The 13,030-nt window shown below is 42.3% G+C and overlaps 2 protein-coding genes across 4 annotated transcripts in view; one reads left to right on the top strand and one right to left on the bottom strand.

Moving 5' to 3' along the window:
- The window catches only part of LOC110978277 (uncharacterized), a 116,533-nt gene that overhangs the window by 73,503 nt on the left and 30,000 nt on the right, over nucleotides 1–13,030 (bottom strand). The window contains exons 3-4 of one of the 2 annotated variants that reach the window (XM_087148506.1): nucleotides 12,376–12,497; nucleotides 12,157–12,237 (exon numbers count right to left, since the gene is read on the bottom strand). The gene's annotated coding sequence lies outside the window, so the exon portion shown is untranslated. The remainder of the gene's footprint in view (nucleotides 1–12,156; nucleotides 12,238–12,375; nucleotides 12,498–13,030) is intronic. The other variant, XM_087148507.1, reaches the window with a different exon arrangement.
- The window catches only part of LOC110978269 (uncharacterized), a 28,200-nt gene continuing 26,056 nt past the window's right edge, over nucleotides 10,887–13,030 (top strand). Inside the window, exon 1 of one of the 2 annotated variants that reach the window (XM_022233143.2) lies at nucleotides 10,887–11,231. The gene's annotated coding sequence lies outside the window, so the exon portion shown is untranslated. The remainder of the gene's footprint in view (nucleotides 11,232–13,030) is intronic. The other variant, XM_022233133.2, reaches the window with a different exon arrangement.

Genomic DNA, 13,030 nt, shown 5'->3' with positions numbered 1-13,030 from the left:
TATAACAATAAAAATGTTAGGTTCGCTCCTCTATTCAATGCATGCTTAGGGGAACTTAAGGCACAGATGCCGTCACTGAAAGCAGAGCAGCCTGTTAACAGTTGGGACATGAGTGTCTGAATTGTTGGAACCAAACTGGTGGATTATGCGTCAGTGCACAGTGGACAATTAGAACACGGGGTGTCCACATACAAGGTATAGCCTACCGACATAAAAATATACCTAAACATGTCAGATGTGAATTGACAGGAATGGTGGCCGTGTGGAGGGCACAGCACATCAAACGTATAAGGTAAATAGCGAAAACAAAGCAGGTACATTCCTTGTTTTCAAGAAAGCGAACGCATTTGGTATTCTACACATTTTTTGGTTGGGCCTTGTTAATCAAATATGCGAGCTTGTCACAGTGCCGATTTCAGTACCCTTAACATCAGTCTAATTTGTTCACTCATCTGTGTCAATAAAATGACATGCTGTATACCATTGCAAAGAGGACTGCCTTTTCTAGAGATATATTTCTCTTTCCCATATACTTTTGCCATAAAAGCACAATTTATCTCGGTATACTTTTCCCGTGCATACAGCTCTTACTGAAAGGTTCGGATAGTGATGGTCATAGCTCAGAGCACTTCCCACTTTGATTACAAATAAAAAGTCTGGAAGTAAAGACAAATAATGAGGACACCTCAAAGGGATTTCGCGGGCGCGACAGACCTGCAAAGCTTGGCACTCTCTCCTGTCAAATTGGGACATACGTGTACGCAGGGGACACGAGCATCCCAAAGGACTAACCCAGGCTAGTCACCTGCGCACTCTGAAGTCCCTATTAGTTCAAGCAATAAATATCAAATTTCTTAATATCGTTGGGTAGAACCGGATGTATCGTCTTTCATATTCGGGAGTTATCATTCTGATCAAATTTTGATAATGACCCATGCCAGTTTCTGTATACCGATAATGAGGTCACGAGTAGGTGCGCACAAAAATTCAATTGAGATACGGGACTCTAACAACAATAGCTTCGATAAATTACAATTACATCCCGAAATACTTAATATCGAAGGTACACTTTTGTTGAAATGACAAATGCATGCACGTTTCTTTACACATATTCTAGGGTGTGACTACTCGAGGAATAATAGACATGGCGCCTCTAATCTCTGCAAAGAAGTGAGTATTTGTTATAGAACGCTTTTCAAACGCCTTTCACTAGTGCTTAATTTACGAACAATAACCATCCCGGTGCCTAGTGAAATGTAAGCTCGCTACATTGGATTTTTGGCGTCAGCCGCTCCATTTTTCCCCGATTACACTTTCATTGCTGTTAATTTGTGGGTACAAATCCACGCCGATATTCCTTGGCGACGTAGTAAAAACACACACGCATACGTATCGTCCACCTTCGAGAAAAACAAGACGCAGACGACAGCTAACTGCCCTTCTAACCGACGCGATCACACATACCAGTGGCAGGGTGAAGAAAGAAAAGGGGCGCCAGAGAAACACGCTTGCAATTTTCAATCCGGGTCCCCAGCAATTGCATCACAGTTCACCTCATGAAGGTCTCAATAGCAAAACTTTTCAGCATGCGCTTCTACCAAATAGTGACTATCAAACTCGCGGACTTTCGATCGATTTTTGCGGCGAAAAAAAAAATCAGAATTGAGTCACCGGTAAAGTACCCGATGGGTGTTTAGCATAAAGATCCAGTCGGCAAAGTTGAGTTTTTTCTCAACGACATTTGAAATAGTGAGACACGTTTCAAAGAGATGGGAGGCGATTCGAAACTGGATATTTAATTGGGTTTAAGTTTCCTGAGCTTGTCTGATGCTGAAACCATGGAGATGCAACTAATTATTTACAACTGTTACACATGTCCTAAAGTTCATGGTAACTTATGCGAGTGACTTTAACGTGGCACGAACATTACATATTTGTCAGTATGGTAGAAATAATTACAGAAGATGAAGAGAATAACCCCCATCTCTTGTCACAATCATCCTATGCACATACTTTGCCAGTTTCTTAGAAAATTGGCTCTCATAGTGCGGTATGAAGTAGTGAAAACCTTTACTGCCATGATCCCTGAACCCTCCGTTAAACAGCACTCACTGATTCATTGAAACTATAAGCAAATGTCCCCCAAAGTACTTTGTTCACTCATTTGTTAGCCCAAATTTCAAACTGAAGCTTATATTTTTGAAAGATAAACATCTCTATTTCGCACAAAATACGGAGACAATCCATTCACGGCTGTGTTGTTCTTTGGACAGTATGCTTAAAGAAGTGGAAATGAACCCACATAAATGTCTGCGGAGATATACAGTCAATCCCTTTTCGTCGAAGCAAAAACAGAGGTTTTTAATTTCAAGGAGTCGATTCCTAGCCGCGCAATATCCGATGCAGGCGTCATTCCGGGAGGGAGATTTATAGTTATGACAGGCAGGGTGACAGGGGTGTCCACCCCCTATCTGACCGCTGTGCCCCCCCCTCCAACTGGCAAGACCTCGGACTTGAAGTCTTCTCTCTCGCCCAAAGAGAGGAGGTCAGTGGAGTGATTACCACGCTGCCGAAATCTGGCCAGAGCAAATTGGCCTCACTTCGTGAGGGATTTATTCCCCAACAAGAGGTCGATCTGGGACCATTAGTCTTAATGAAGACAGCTGACAGATCATCAGCCATGCCAGAGAGCAAGACTGTTGTCAGGGGGGACGACTCCCGAAACTCTATACACAACATTTTTCCTTCTCTCGATCACGTAATGTCACTACTCAATTTCCAATGTCGTGGTACCGCACGTTCGGTCAGTGCATTGCGTGTGTATTACACTAGCAACTGGCTTCTAATGGACCATAGGTTAGGATCAATGGGTAGCTTTTTCTGCTAACGTATTTGCGCGTTTTGTCATACCAAGTACATGACGCAATCTTAGGAAACACTACAGCACCTGATTCAAATCTAATTTCAACAAATGGTCCAGTGTGCTTTTGAAATTTCTACCTCTTTTTTTTGGGGGGGGGGCGGGCCCTCAATATCAGATTCACTTTATGCTAAATTATTTTAAAGTAGGAGATCACTTCATGTGCTACTTTGAAATTCGTGTTATCTTTTTAACCTAGTTGATGATAGGCCTAAGAGGGCGGCCAAACCAGTCTTCCTCCGTGGAAACAAGCGGGCAGGAGACGAAGAAACCAATTTTTATTCGCTGGAAATCGATATACTTGGGGGAGAGAAGTCCACCAAACCACACACCAGCCGGCTAAACCTACTGATACACAGCCACCCCTGTGTACATTACTGTTACCCCAATTACCCCTCTCCCATAGCAAGATGTATCACCTTCTGTGTATTTTGCATTCCCCGGGCAGAAATTGCAACCTACGGCCCCTTTTCATGTTTAGTTTTCTGTACCACCGTTTTGGCTGACTACATTTCACAACGCGATATAGTGTTGCCCCCGTAATTAACACAAATAAGTATATTTTTTCGAACAATATTTTAAGAATGGTAACCCCTACTCTTAAAGCGAAGGAAGGAACTGGAAGGAATTTGTGCCTTGCAACTACATTTGTTATGGACGAATTAAAGGGTACCGATAGCTTTGTATTTCTATGAGCGCACTCATAATGACTCGTTTTAAAAGGAGTGCATTTACTGTCTTCGTCCTTGTCAGTGCTGGATATCATGAGCCCATAGCAAACTGACATGTTACCTATTCCTTGAAGACAACCTGAAACTGTAAACGAAGTCAGGTTCCATTAGAGGCACTCTGTGTAGTTTACGCTACGATATAAATCAATTATAACATATGAGGCTGGAAAGTGCAGGCGGTTGAATGGCATTGGCATCAAAATGGCAAGTTCACTTGAAATAATCTCCGACTTAGAAAAGTGCAGGCAACAGCTTCAGGTACCGCGCTCTTGTAAGGAGCTTAAGCACCCATTAAAGCGACTGCATTCTGCGAATTGGCATCCTTGAGTTTTGCTGGGGCGAAAGAACGCGACACCAACGCAAAGCAAACCAACATAGTTCTCACGGGTATTTTGGACAGAGATGGCTAACATACGTAAGAATAATTGTGAACGTAACAATAATTCCTCCGTGGTATATATTATGGCTACCTTTACCACAAATCCCAACTGAGGCCGATAAAGGGCAGGTCGATGCACTTTTTAACCATCCTTTTGTTTTTTCTTGCATTTTCAATACCAAGGGCCACTTTATGTTGGGCCATGAAGTTTATGTTGTTACTACAGCATTGCAATTTGCAGGACTAGTATTCCTTGCGTATGCTTTGAGGAACCGAGTATATAGGATAAACGCGACACTAACTCTCCACTTAAAGTAACCTAACTCTTCCACATAAGTTTATAGCCCATTTATAGACCATTTGGGCAAAATTTCCTCCCATAACAAGGAGTGGCGTCATATGAATTCGGGAAAGTTCAGTCTTCAGAAACTCTATTTCAGGGAACTTTTACCGACATTTTGCCTTGACTGCTGAAGTAGGGCTTACTTATTGCTTATTAATTTCGGAAAGCAAACGTTCTTCGATTTGAAACAAGGGACCCTGGTCTCGGACATAATCTGACTATTTATTTCCTGCTATAGGCAATATTGGAAGAAAGAGCAGACAACTGCCCCGGGCTACACTAAAATGAACGGCACAGCCACTGCCGGAATGGTTCCCGCTAATCCGGAACAGCTAAACACCGAAGGATCAAAGGGAATCCGCTAGGACTAATTAATACGCTGGATCAGCTCCGTAGCACGCACACGCAAAGGCAGCCGACATACGCGGAGCCACTTTCTGCCCCGACAGTTTTTAGGGCGCTGTATGTTTGGGTCCAGCTTTACTGCACTTTCTGCTGTCTTGGAGGGGGGCCAGTTTGAATTATTCATAATATGGATGGATTGGCAAGTAACGTTGGACGATATCAAGTGATGTTGCCCTGCCCTAAAAATTCCCAAAGAAAAGTTAAGAAAGTGAAAGAGAATTTTCGAAAGAAGGGCTTCGAAAGATGAAATGGGTGGCGTGTCTTCTGTTCAAGAATTTGCGGTTGTGGTGATTAATCAAGATTTTGTCAATAAGCCAAATAGCCATCATGACGGTGCAAAGATGCAGAAACTTTTACACGAGGTTGTTATAGATATATAAGTTGCAAGTTGCGATCAAAAAAAACGAAAATTCAGCATTTGAAATTGACGGCGTACAGATATTCAGCATTCGCCGTTTTCATCAAGTTACAAACCGCCCCGACGCTACGCAAGCATAATCCTTAGGGACTTTTAACATTTCCTAAACGACTGTCGGTTATGTTGAAAAAGGCAGCCCTGATCTTCAATTAAGCGACCATTATGTTGCCAATAAATCTAAATGCATTACGTGAGCTACTCCTGTACTCAATCTTGGAATGTAGTTTTTTTATTTACCATTGTTGGAGCCACTTGAAACAGTTCTAAATACACGTATACTCGCTAGTCATGTGAAGTGCCTTCAAGTCGTGGATGTGGAGGCTAAATTCGAGACAGCCGCAGTAGCATCCTGAATTTCTTAACGTTAGCCCAAGGACAAGCTGTCAAACTGGAAGTCACTTTAAGCGGCCGGCCAGGCATAAAGATGGGAAAAGATTTTAAGTAAATACAGAGGCTAGTTATGACAGGATGTTACCAAGCAAGAGTAGAGTGTTCAGCGAGTAGCTTTACATTCTAATTCAAGGGTTTTTTTTTCAGTACACGTATTTTGTTATAAATGATTGACGATGTATACGTCTTGAGTAAAACCAAATTGGGAAAAAAGGAAAAGGCATGAATTTCCTCCCTAAATATTTAACAATGCATTTAGATTTAGAGTATAAACTGATGGCAGAAATGATTGATGAATACATTAGCGTTATTGTAAAGGATAAAACCATTAGGACAGAATAGAATTGCTACTTAAACGTCCAAGTTTCTGTCGTTTCAGGTCAAAGGGAATTCAATTTAAAACCGCAAACCAAAAGCCCTTTTGGAGCACATCTTCCTTCTCTGAATCCCAGGATCTATCGCCGGGAGTGTGAACCCATCGACCGTAAGGCGATTGCATCAGCACCTGGTGATTAGGCCCGGCAAGCTGGCCACAAAGAGGGCCTCTCTCCTTCCATGTGAAAAAAGAGAGGAATACCGAGATGTGAGCCGAAGGCGACGATGTAGGCTCAAAGCCCCGCGTCCGTACTTAAACCCTTCATCCATGGTTGTCGAGCATATATACGGGAGTTTGACAGGTTGACATACCGCGCGCTCTCGTCCTTGTGCCTCCCCTTTCGAAGTTAATCGCACTTCCGCAACGTCGCTGCGATTCGATTCGCTCCCCTAGTGATGAATTTACCTTTTCTTCTGCATTTGCACGCTACCAGCTTGGGATACTAAGGATGTCCGAACGGAAACTACAAGGAGTAAATTCGAAATAAAATGTTAAACTAGCCTGCATGGGGCGGTTGCTGCTTAATAGGCGGCTTTCTGTAGCACATCCACGGAACTTCTTGTTTTCCCTGTGTTGGTGCCCTCCCCGATGATGAAGCGAGTGGCACAACTTTTTAAAGAATATGTATGGGACGTTTCAAAACTAAATTTGATAACTGTATGCAGTACAGTATCACGTTTTGAATGATGTGACGGATTGTGGAAAAGGATGCTCGACAAACTAATGATTAATTCCGAGAGGCTTTTATTTTGCCTTGACCTTGGCCAGTGCTGCCAAAATTCTGGCTTGAAATTTAAACATCATTCTGGACTTAAAGACTACCATCGGCCCACAGGCACACTGAAAATTCTCCCCCATTATACCTGCCTGGCCAAATATTTGGGTATCAAGTCGACCAAACTCCGAGGATCGTGTGACTTTGCGTGCTTGGGGCGGATAAACGGCCGCTGTATAGGGTTCATCTCGTCGTATTTCGGGTAGAAATCCGCGAACGAGCGTGCTGCGCAACGCAAAGTGATAGCTACGATCAATATCGTCGTGTCGTCGGCCGAAATAAGATCAGGGTAGATTTAGCTGTGTTAGGTTGAAGGTGATTAAAAGGCATCGGTCAACTGCATGTTAATCATAACAATGTTTTTCATTGATGGACCTTTTTCTTAGAAACATCAACAAATTTGGGTCGTAATCAGGAGAAGAGCTAGTCCGTCAAGTGTAGTTAACAATTAGGGTCCGAGTAATTCAAGCGCGTTGGAGACGTTTAAACATAGATTAGTTAATATTCACTACACTCTATACCTCACATCCAAATACAAACAAATTTTACGTTTTATAGGCATATAATTATTTCTATGTGGTTCTCTTCTTGCATCCGAACTGTTACATTCATTGAAATATGATCTCGATGTCCGCTGGACTTTCTTTCTCTTTTCAAGTGCTGCGGTATCGCCGCGCCAAATGTTTGTCCGACCTTGTTTTTCAGTCGTCGCGTAGTCGGGCAAATCCGTTGTCGTGTGACCCGATTTGTTCCGGAGAGCAGGGCGGGCGTGATGAAGTGCAGAAGAGAAGTGCGGCAGAGGCGCGGGGACAGACGGCGGTGCTCATGCTGACGCACAAATCAGCAGCGGTGAACGCACGCCCGACTTAAGCTCCAGTTTGATGTACCCGCGGGCTGATCTTCTCGCGTGTGGGCGTCGCTTTTACACTTTCCGTTGAAAACTTACGATAAGTGGGAATAGAACACATTAGAGGCAATTATTAACCTCATTCTACACTGAGCATAATTCAAAGGAATAATAAGTGAACTCGAGTGTCATGTTTCAGCCCAAATGTAAGAGATATGACATTGTTTAAAAGCAAGACAGACCCTTCAACTGTAAAATATTTTGATTTTTACAATAAATAAAATGGATTTGGGTACAACGAACATGAACACATGAGACAGGAGAAGGCACAAATTTCCGATTTGTGAAAGTTTTGACTTTGCGTGATTACTGGTCCTGACGCCAAACGTATCCGCGAGGATGAAGCACCCCTTTAGCTTTGGCTGGACAATCGTATCATCCCCTCCACGGGCGCCAAAAGGTTTACGTGGCGCTGAGGCGTGGCTGAGTGGACTCCACGGTGCGGTGTTCATTCAACGTTCGGTAAAATATCAAGTTCAGAAAATGAGGGGGGGGAACTGCCTCGGGCAAAAATGGCAAAGTGAGAGAAGAACCAGGCTTACAGAACAGCCTTTTTTCAAAAAGATTCGGAGAAAGTATTTTTTTTACAATGAATAAGTTGTTTTGAATAGCACAAGCTTTTGTGCTTAGAGATCCTATGACATTAAGTTTTTAGTTTTTAAGGACGTGGGAAAGATGTTTAAGAACAAAATATTTCTATGCAAGCAGAGTAATTTCAGAGACCCGTCACTCTTGCGGTATTTCGACAACTGGCATATTATAGCTGATCTTACCGACTCCATTCTAACATTATGACTCTTATTTCTGCCACTTGGTTGCTGCACTTTGATTGTTCCGTAGCCGGGGGACACAATCAATCACGTATGATAACACAATTATCGTCTTGTTTTTTAGAGCTGTTGTTTTCCAAACGTGCACTCACTTGAGACAGACGATTGCATAATGGATGCGTGTGGCCCCAAGCTGTACTTCGATGTGCGTTTTGCTGTGGGCAACTACATTTTACAGCCACCAAGAAAACACAAACCCCTAACCAAAACCCGTTACCGAAGAGCCCCAAATTCCCCACATTACTCCGCGAGTGGGTCCCGCTGGTAACCGCAAATAAACACGGAGTAAATCCTTCTCGCTGACCGTGTTAATCCCGCGTCTTTTTTACGCCGAAGGGTCGCGGGGGGGGGTTCAGCGGTCATTAACGCGCCATAACCCGCTGCGTGCTCGGCTTTGATAAGCCACCTGGAGAAACACACGAAAACGCTAGGGACGTTGATCTCCTACGGGCTAAACGTTGCCATGAGATGAGTTTGTTTTTTTACGACGTACCGGTACCTAAATTTACAAAACTCGGTTATGCAGGAAATCACAGAAGTAGCCTTTTTCTGTAAAATATTTCTTAATCAGACTTCCTAGGAGGCTCATTTTAAAGCCAAGGGTGCTTTTGCGTATTGCTAGGTGCTTCTTTGCTGTTTTGTATACAACATAGACGACAAACAAGAACAATCGCACCATTTATTACTTACATTTCAAAAAAATCTAATTTTAATGTAAATAACTCATAAACGCAAAGCGCTCCTTGAATGTTTCCAGGGAAACTGGAAAGAAAAGTGGAGTATCAATCAATACACACCAATGTCCTTTCATCTCTAGAGCGCTGACACACTTTCACCATTCAGGAGTTAATTTGAACACTATTCTGCAACATTACTCCCCGAACAACGGCTGCCATAATCCTACAGTGTGCTTAGAACTGCATATTTATGGCACAACGCAGTTTTTATCTAACTAATGAAGCTGCCTAGTACCGACACCTTGGTACTAAGGTATAGTACACACTACATACCAGTATACCTTGAGTATGCAACTCGTACTTCCGTATATGACTGTCATAAACTGTGATTACCAAGTTGCATTTCTTTCTCATATGTGGATGCCATTAACACCTTGCATCCAATAACTATCAGCGTTCTGAGCTCAATTTATTGTTTAAGAGTCTGTAGCCAAATTTACCTTTATCATCACCATCACAGCCGCCTGAGGTATCGACTGTATCTGTCTAACCAACCGAAACCGTGTTTGTATTTATATAGTTTGTATTGATCTGTTAAAAAGCCAACACAAGCTCGGCCGAGTACCTGCGTTTGGTCACTGGCACATTACATGACTTTGTACACCTGTGATCCAAATTATCTGATTTCAACCGACACACGGGTATCGATTGGAACAACGTGACTCTCTTTACGCCGTCACAAGTGTCATTTTCCATGGCGCACCGGGTCTTCAGTCTGAGTACCGCTGCATTACTCTCGCATAAACTGAAGCTGTAGCTGTCTGAGGATTATTTTCATCAAACTGACCAAATTATACTTCACTTACCGGAAGACAGTCGAAATATATTCCCTCAAATGGAAAGTAAGATTTAGGATCTTATCCTCATCATAAAATTAAAAGTTCCCATTGAAATACTCGGGATCGGTTTGTGGTATTGTGACAGGATGACTTTTGGGCAATATACAGTATAACTGTATTTTAGATTCTTTCAGGTATTCAAAGTCGAAATGGATGTTTTATCACGATGATCTGCGAGAGAAAAAAGCACATGGATGACTTCAACCTTCCATTACTGAGAGTTAAGAAAAGTGGTTTGGAAACTTTCTTGGGTAAGCTGAAAGTATGCGTTTCGACACCACAAAATGCAATGTGAACTTTGAAAGCAAATGGCTGCTCAAGTCGATAAACAATGTCTCAACTCGCTCTGACGGGTCGTGGTTCAAATCGCTTGCAAAATGATATCAAAGTTTTATAGGCATAAGAGCCATAAACTTTGAGTTGAACAGACAGACACTTATGTGAGTCTGAAAAAAGGGTTCAGCAGAAAAGATGTCATTCTACAGACAACGTACTTATTTCCTTTTCTGTTTGAGTCCAAAAACCTTAGTACTCAGACTGTTTTTTGCAATTGTAAGTTGTACCGTAGACATGTCCATATACAAAAACCTGTCACATATCAGCACACCAGACGACAGCAAACCCCACGGCAATATATTAATATTTGCTGAGAAAGCGGCAAAATGCACATCCCACCAACAAAACAGCGGTGCAGTGCTTCCCAATACTAAGTCTATAGTCGTATAGCGACAGGCTTTCTCGTTTTACCTGCAGGACAGCGATAATTTACGAAGCCCTAGTGATGTATAGGGAGCGATCGCGCGCTGCCAGGTGAGGTCACGTGGTGCCGTAGCAGTTGTCGTGTGGTATCGTCCTCGTCATATCAACGCCGGTGGGATCGTTGGTCACGCCAGAATCGAAAGCGCATCCGCACATCGAAAACGATCGCAGTCGCGTCGGTCTGCTTATCAGCGAATACCGCCAACAGAGGAGAAGCTATAGGTTAGGAAAAAGTCTCCAATGACGGCTTTAGGACAGTAGACGTTTCAGAAGATGTGACTGTATTCCATGACGATGGTGGAGCAAAGCGAGTAGCAAAAGAACGAGTTTTTTTTACTGTGTGAGGTTGTGATCTGTGGCCGCCAACAGAGGTCGTCGAGTTACGTTCAGGCTTAAGTCAAGATCGTGAACCGCGGAATCTGGTAGGTATACTCATTTTTAAGTTCATGAGCACCGTGATGAGTGTATATTTCTTGCATTACGTTTGCTCTTTGCGCTGGAAGGCTGGGGCATGGTTACTTTCTTGGCAATTTGTTACAAAATCGGCGCTTCCGTCTCTAACAGTAGTCATGTTTTAAATGGTTTGCTGAAGGAGTCTGCGCGCGGCCTTTCCAGGGTTGCTAATATAAATCCATTGTTTTGTGTATTTCGGGGTCTCTTTAGGGCCTAAGTGGCTGTCAGTCCATAGAGTCCTACATGTACTTAATTTGTGTGCACGTTAACATTAATGCTATTCATTCCATGGAAGACTTAATTTTAGGCGAATATCTTTGCCTTCTTCAAAATGTCAAAGATTGGATAAACTTCTGTATTGTTTCAAGATGTACTTTGTGTCGTGAGATGTTAATTTCTTAATTATAAGTTTTTTTTTGCCCTTACCCTAAGTGTATATTTATAAACACTGCCTTGGACAACTCAGTGTTAGTCCGAGAGCTTGCAAAAAACTCACAAGCTTACTCGGATGGAACTCGCAGGAGGTCGTGGGTTCGAGTCCCACCCGAGTAAGCTTGTGATTTGTTTTGCAAGCTCTCGGACAAGCACTGAGCATACAGTGTTTATACATACAAAGGTCACGTAAGGGCAAAAAAGTTATAATTAAAAAATTGTGTATTGTGACCACACGGACTGCATTTCATTGTGATGTCAAATTCATTTTGACGGTTATCTTCATCTTTGGTTAAACTAGGAAAGTTGACTACTTTTCAAAATATTGTTCTTAAAGCATCAACTTGCAATTTGAAGTGACAGCCAATGGTTCAAACCAGAAGACATATCACATCACTGAGAATGTCTAAGTTGAGAGTTAACTGTCTTCTAGACAAATTGGGAACGTGACCAGCCACTTACCTGTCATCCCCAAGTCTTGTCGACACGACAACCTGTTGAGTGTTCCGCCCCTTATGGCAAACACGATACCTTTACTTTTGTCTGTAAGCAAGTGAAATACAATCAGTCGTGTTAGAATGAGGTCCTAGCGAAGAATAAAAATTTGACATGTTTATCCACGTACACTTGTGTTTAACATCAGTTACATCATTCTTTCATTAATTTGTTCAAATGACCTACGTGATAGATTCGACTTCTAGAGCGTCTTGTACTCTTTGTAAGTATAAAAGCATCGTTGGGATGTTTTGATCGCTGGTCGAATCTCTATCGTATATAAAGGTCGCAGGATTTCTTCTCTTCCCCTGAAAGGAAAATAATCACGATTCTTCAAGTTTCATGAGTAACACGGAGCATTAACTCCATCATTACGTGAGAAAAATAATATGGACTTCATTTCCATATGAGCACAGATCACAATAGGAACCACAAAGTGGTTCTGACAAATCGGTTTCAATTGTAGCCACAGCAACACAGCGGTTAACTTACGCGGGCAAATGAAAAATGAACATTTTCCACCAACTACTGCACCATATCTGTGGTTTACGGTGTACCATCTGACTTTACTCCTTAATCTTTGTAATCCTATAATCTTTAATCCTGAAAAGATTAAATTGAGTAGTTCTTCAAGGCATCCCTTTTCTGCCCTCTCGAAATGGTCTTATTGGTTAATGTGAATGGAAAACATAAAGTAGTAAAACATATGCAGGTTCTTTTGTGGAATGCCAATTGAGTTACTTTGAAAATTGTAGTCAACTGGCAACTTCTTGCCGAGCAAGGAAGAGCCCTGAGACATTCTGTTCGCAATCAGATATTGAAAGGTTATTTGAAAGAAGTT

This window comes from Acanthaster planci, linkage group LG18 (assembly GCF_054643075.1).
Source record: "Acanthaster planci isolate LZ-2023a linkage group LG18, COTS_SCS, whole genome shotgun sequence".
Lineage (NCBI taxonomy): Eukaryota > Metazoa > Echinodermata > Asteroidea > Valvatida > Acanthasteridae > Acanthaster > Acanthaster planci.
Note: the sequence above shows the minus strand (reverse complement) of the source record. Positions and strands in the feature narration are given on the sequence as shown.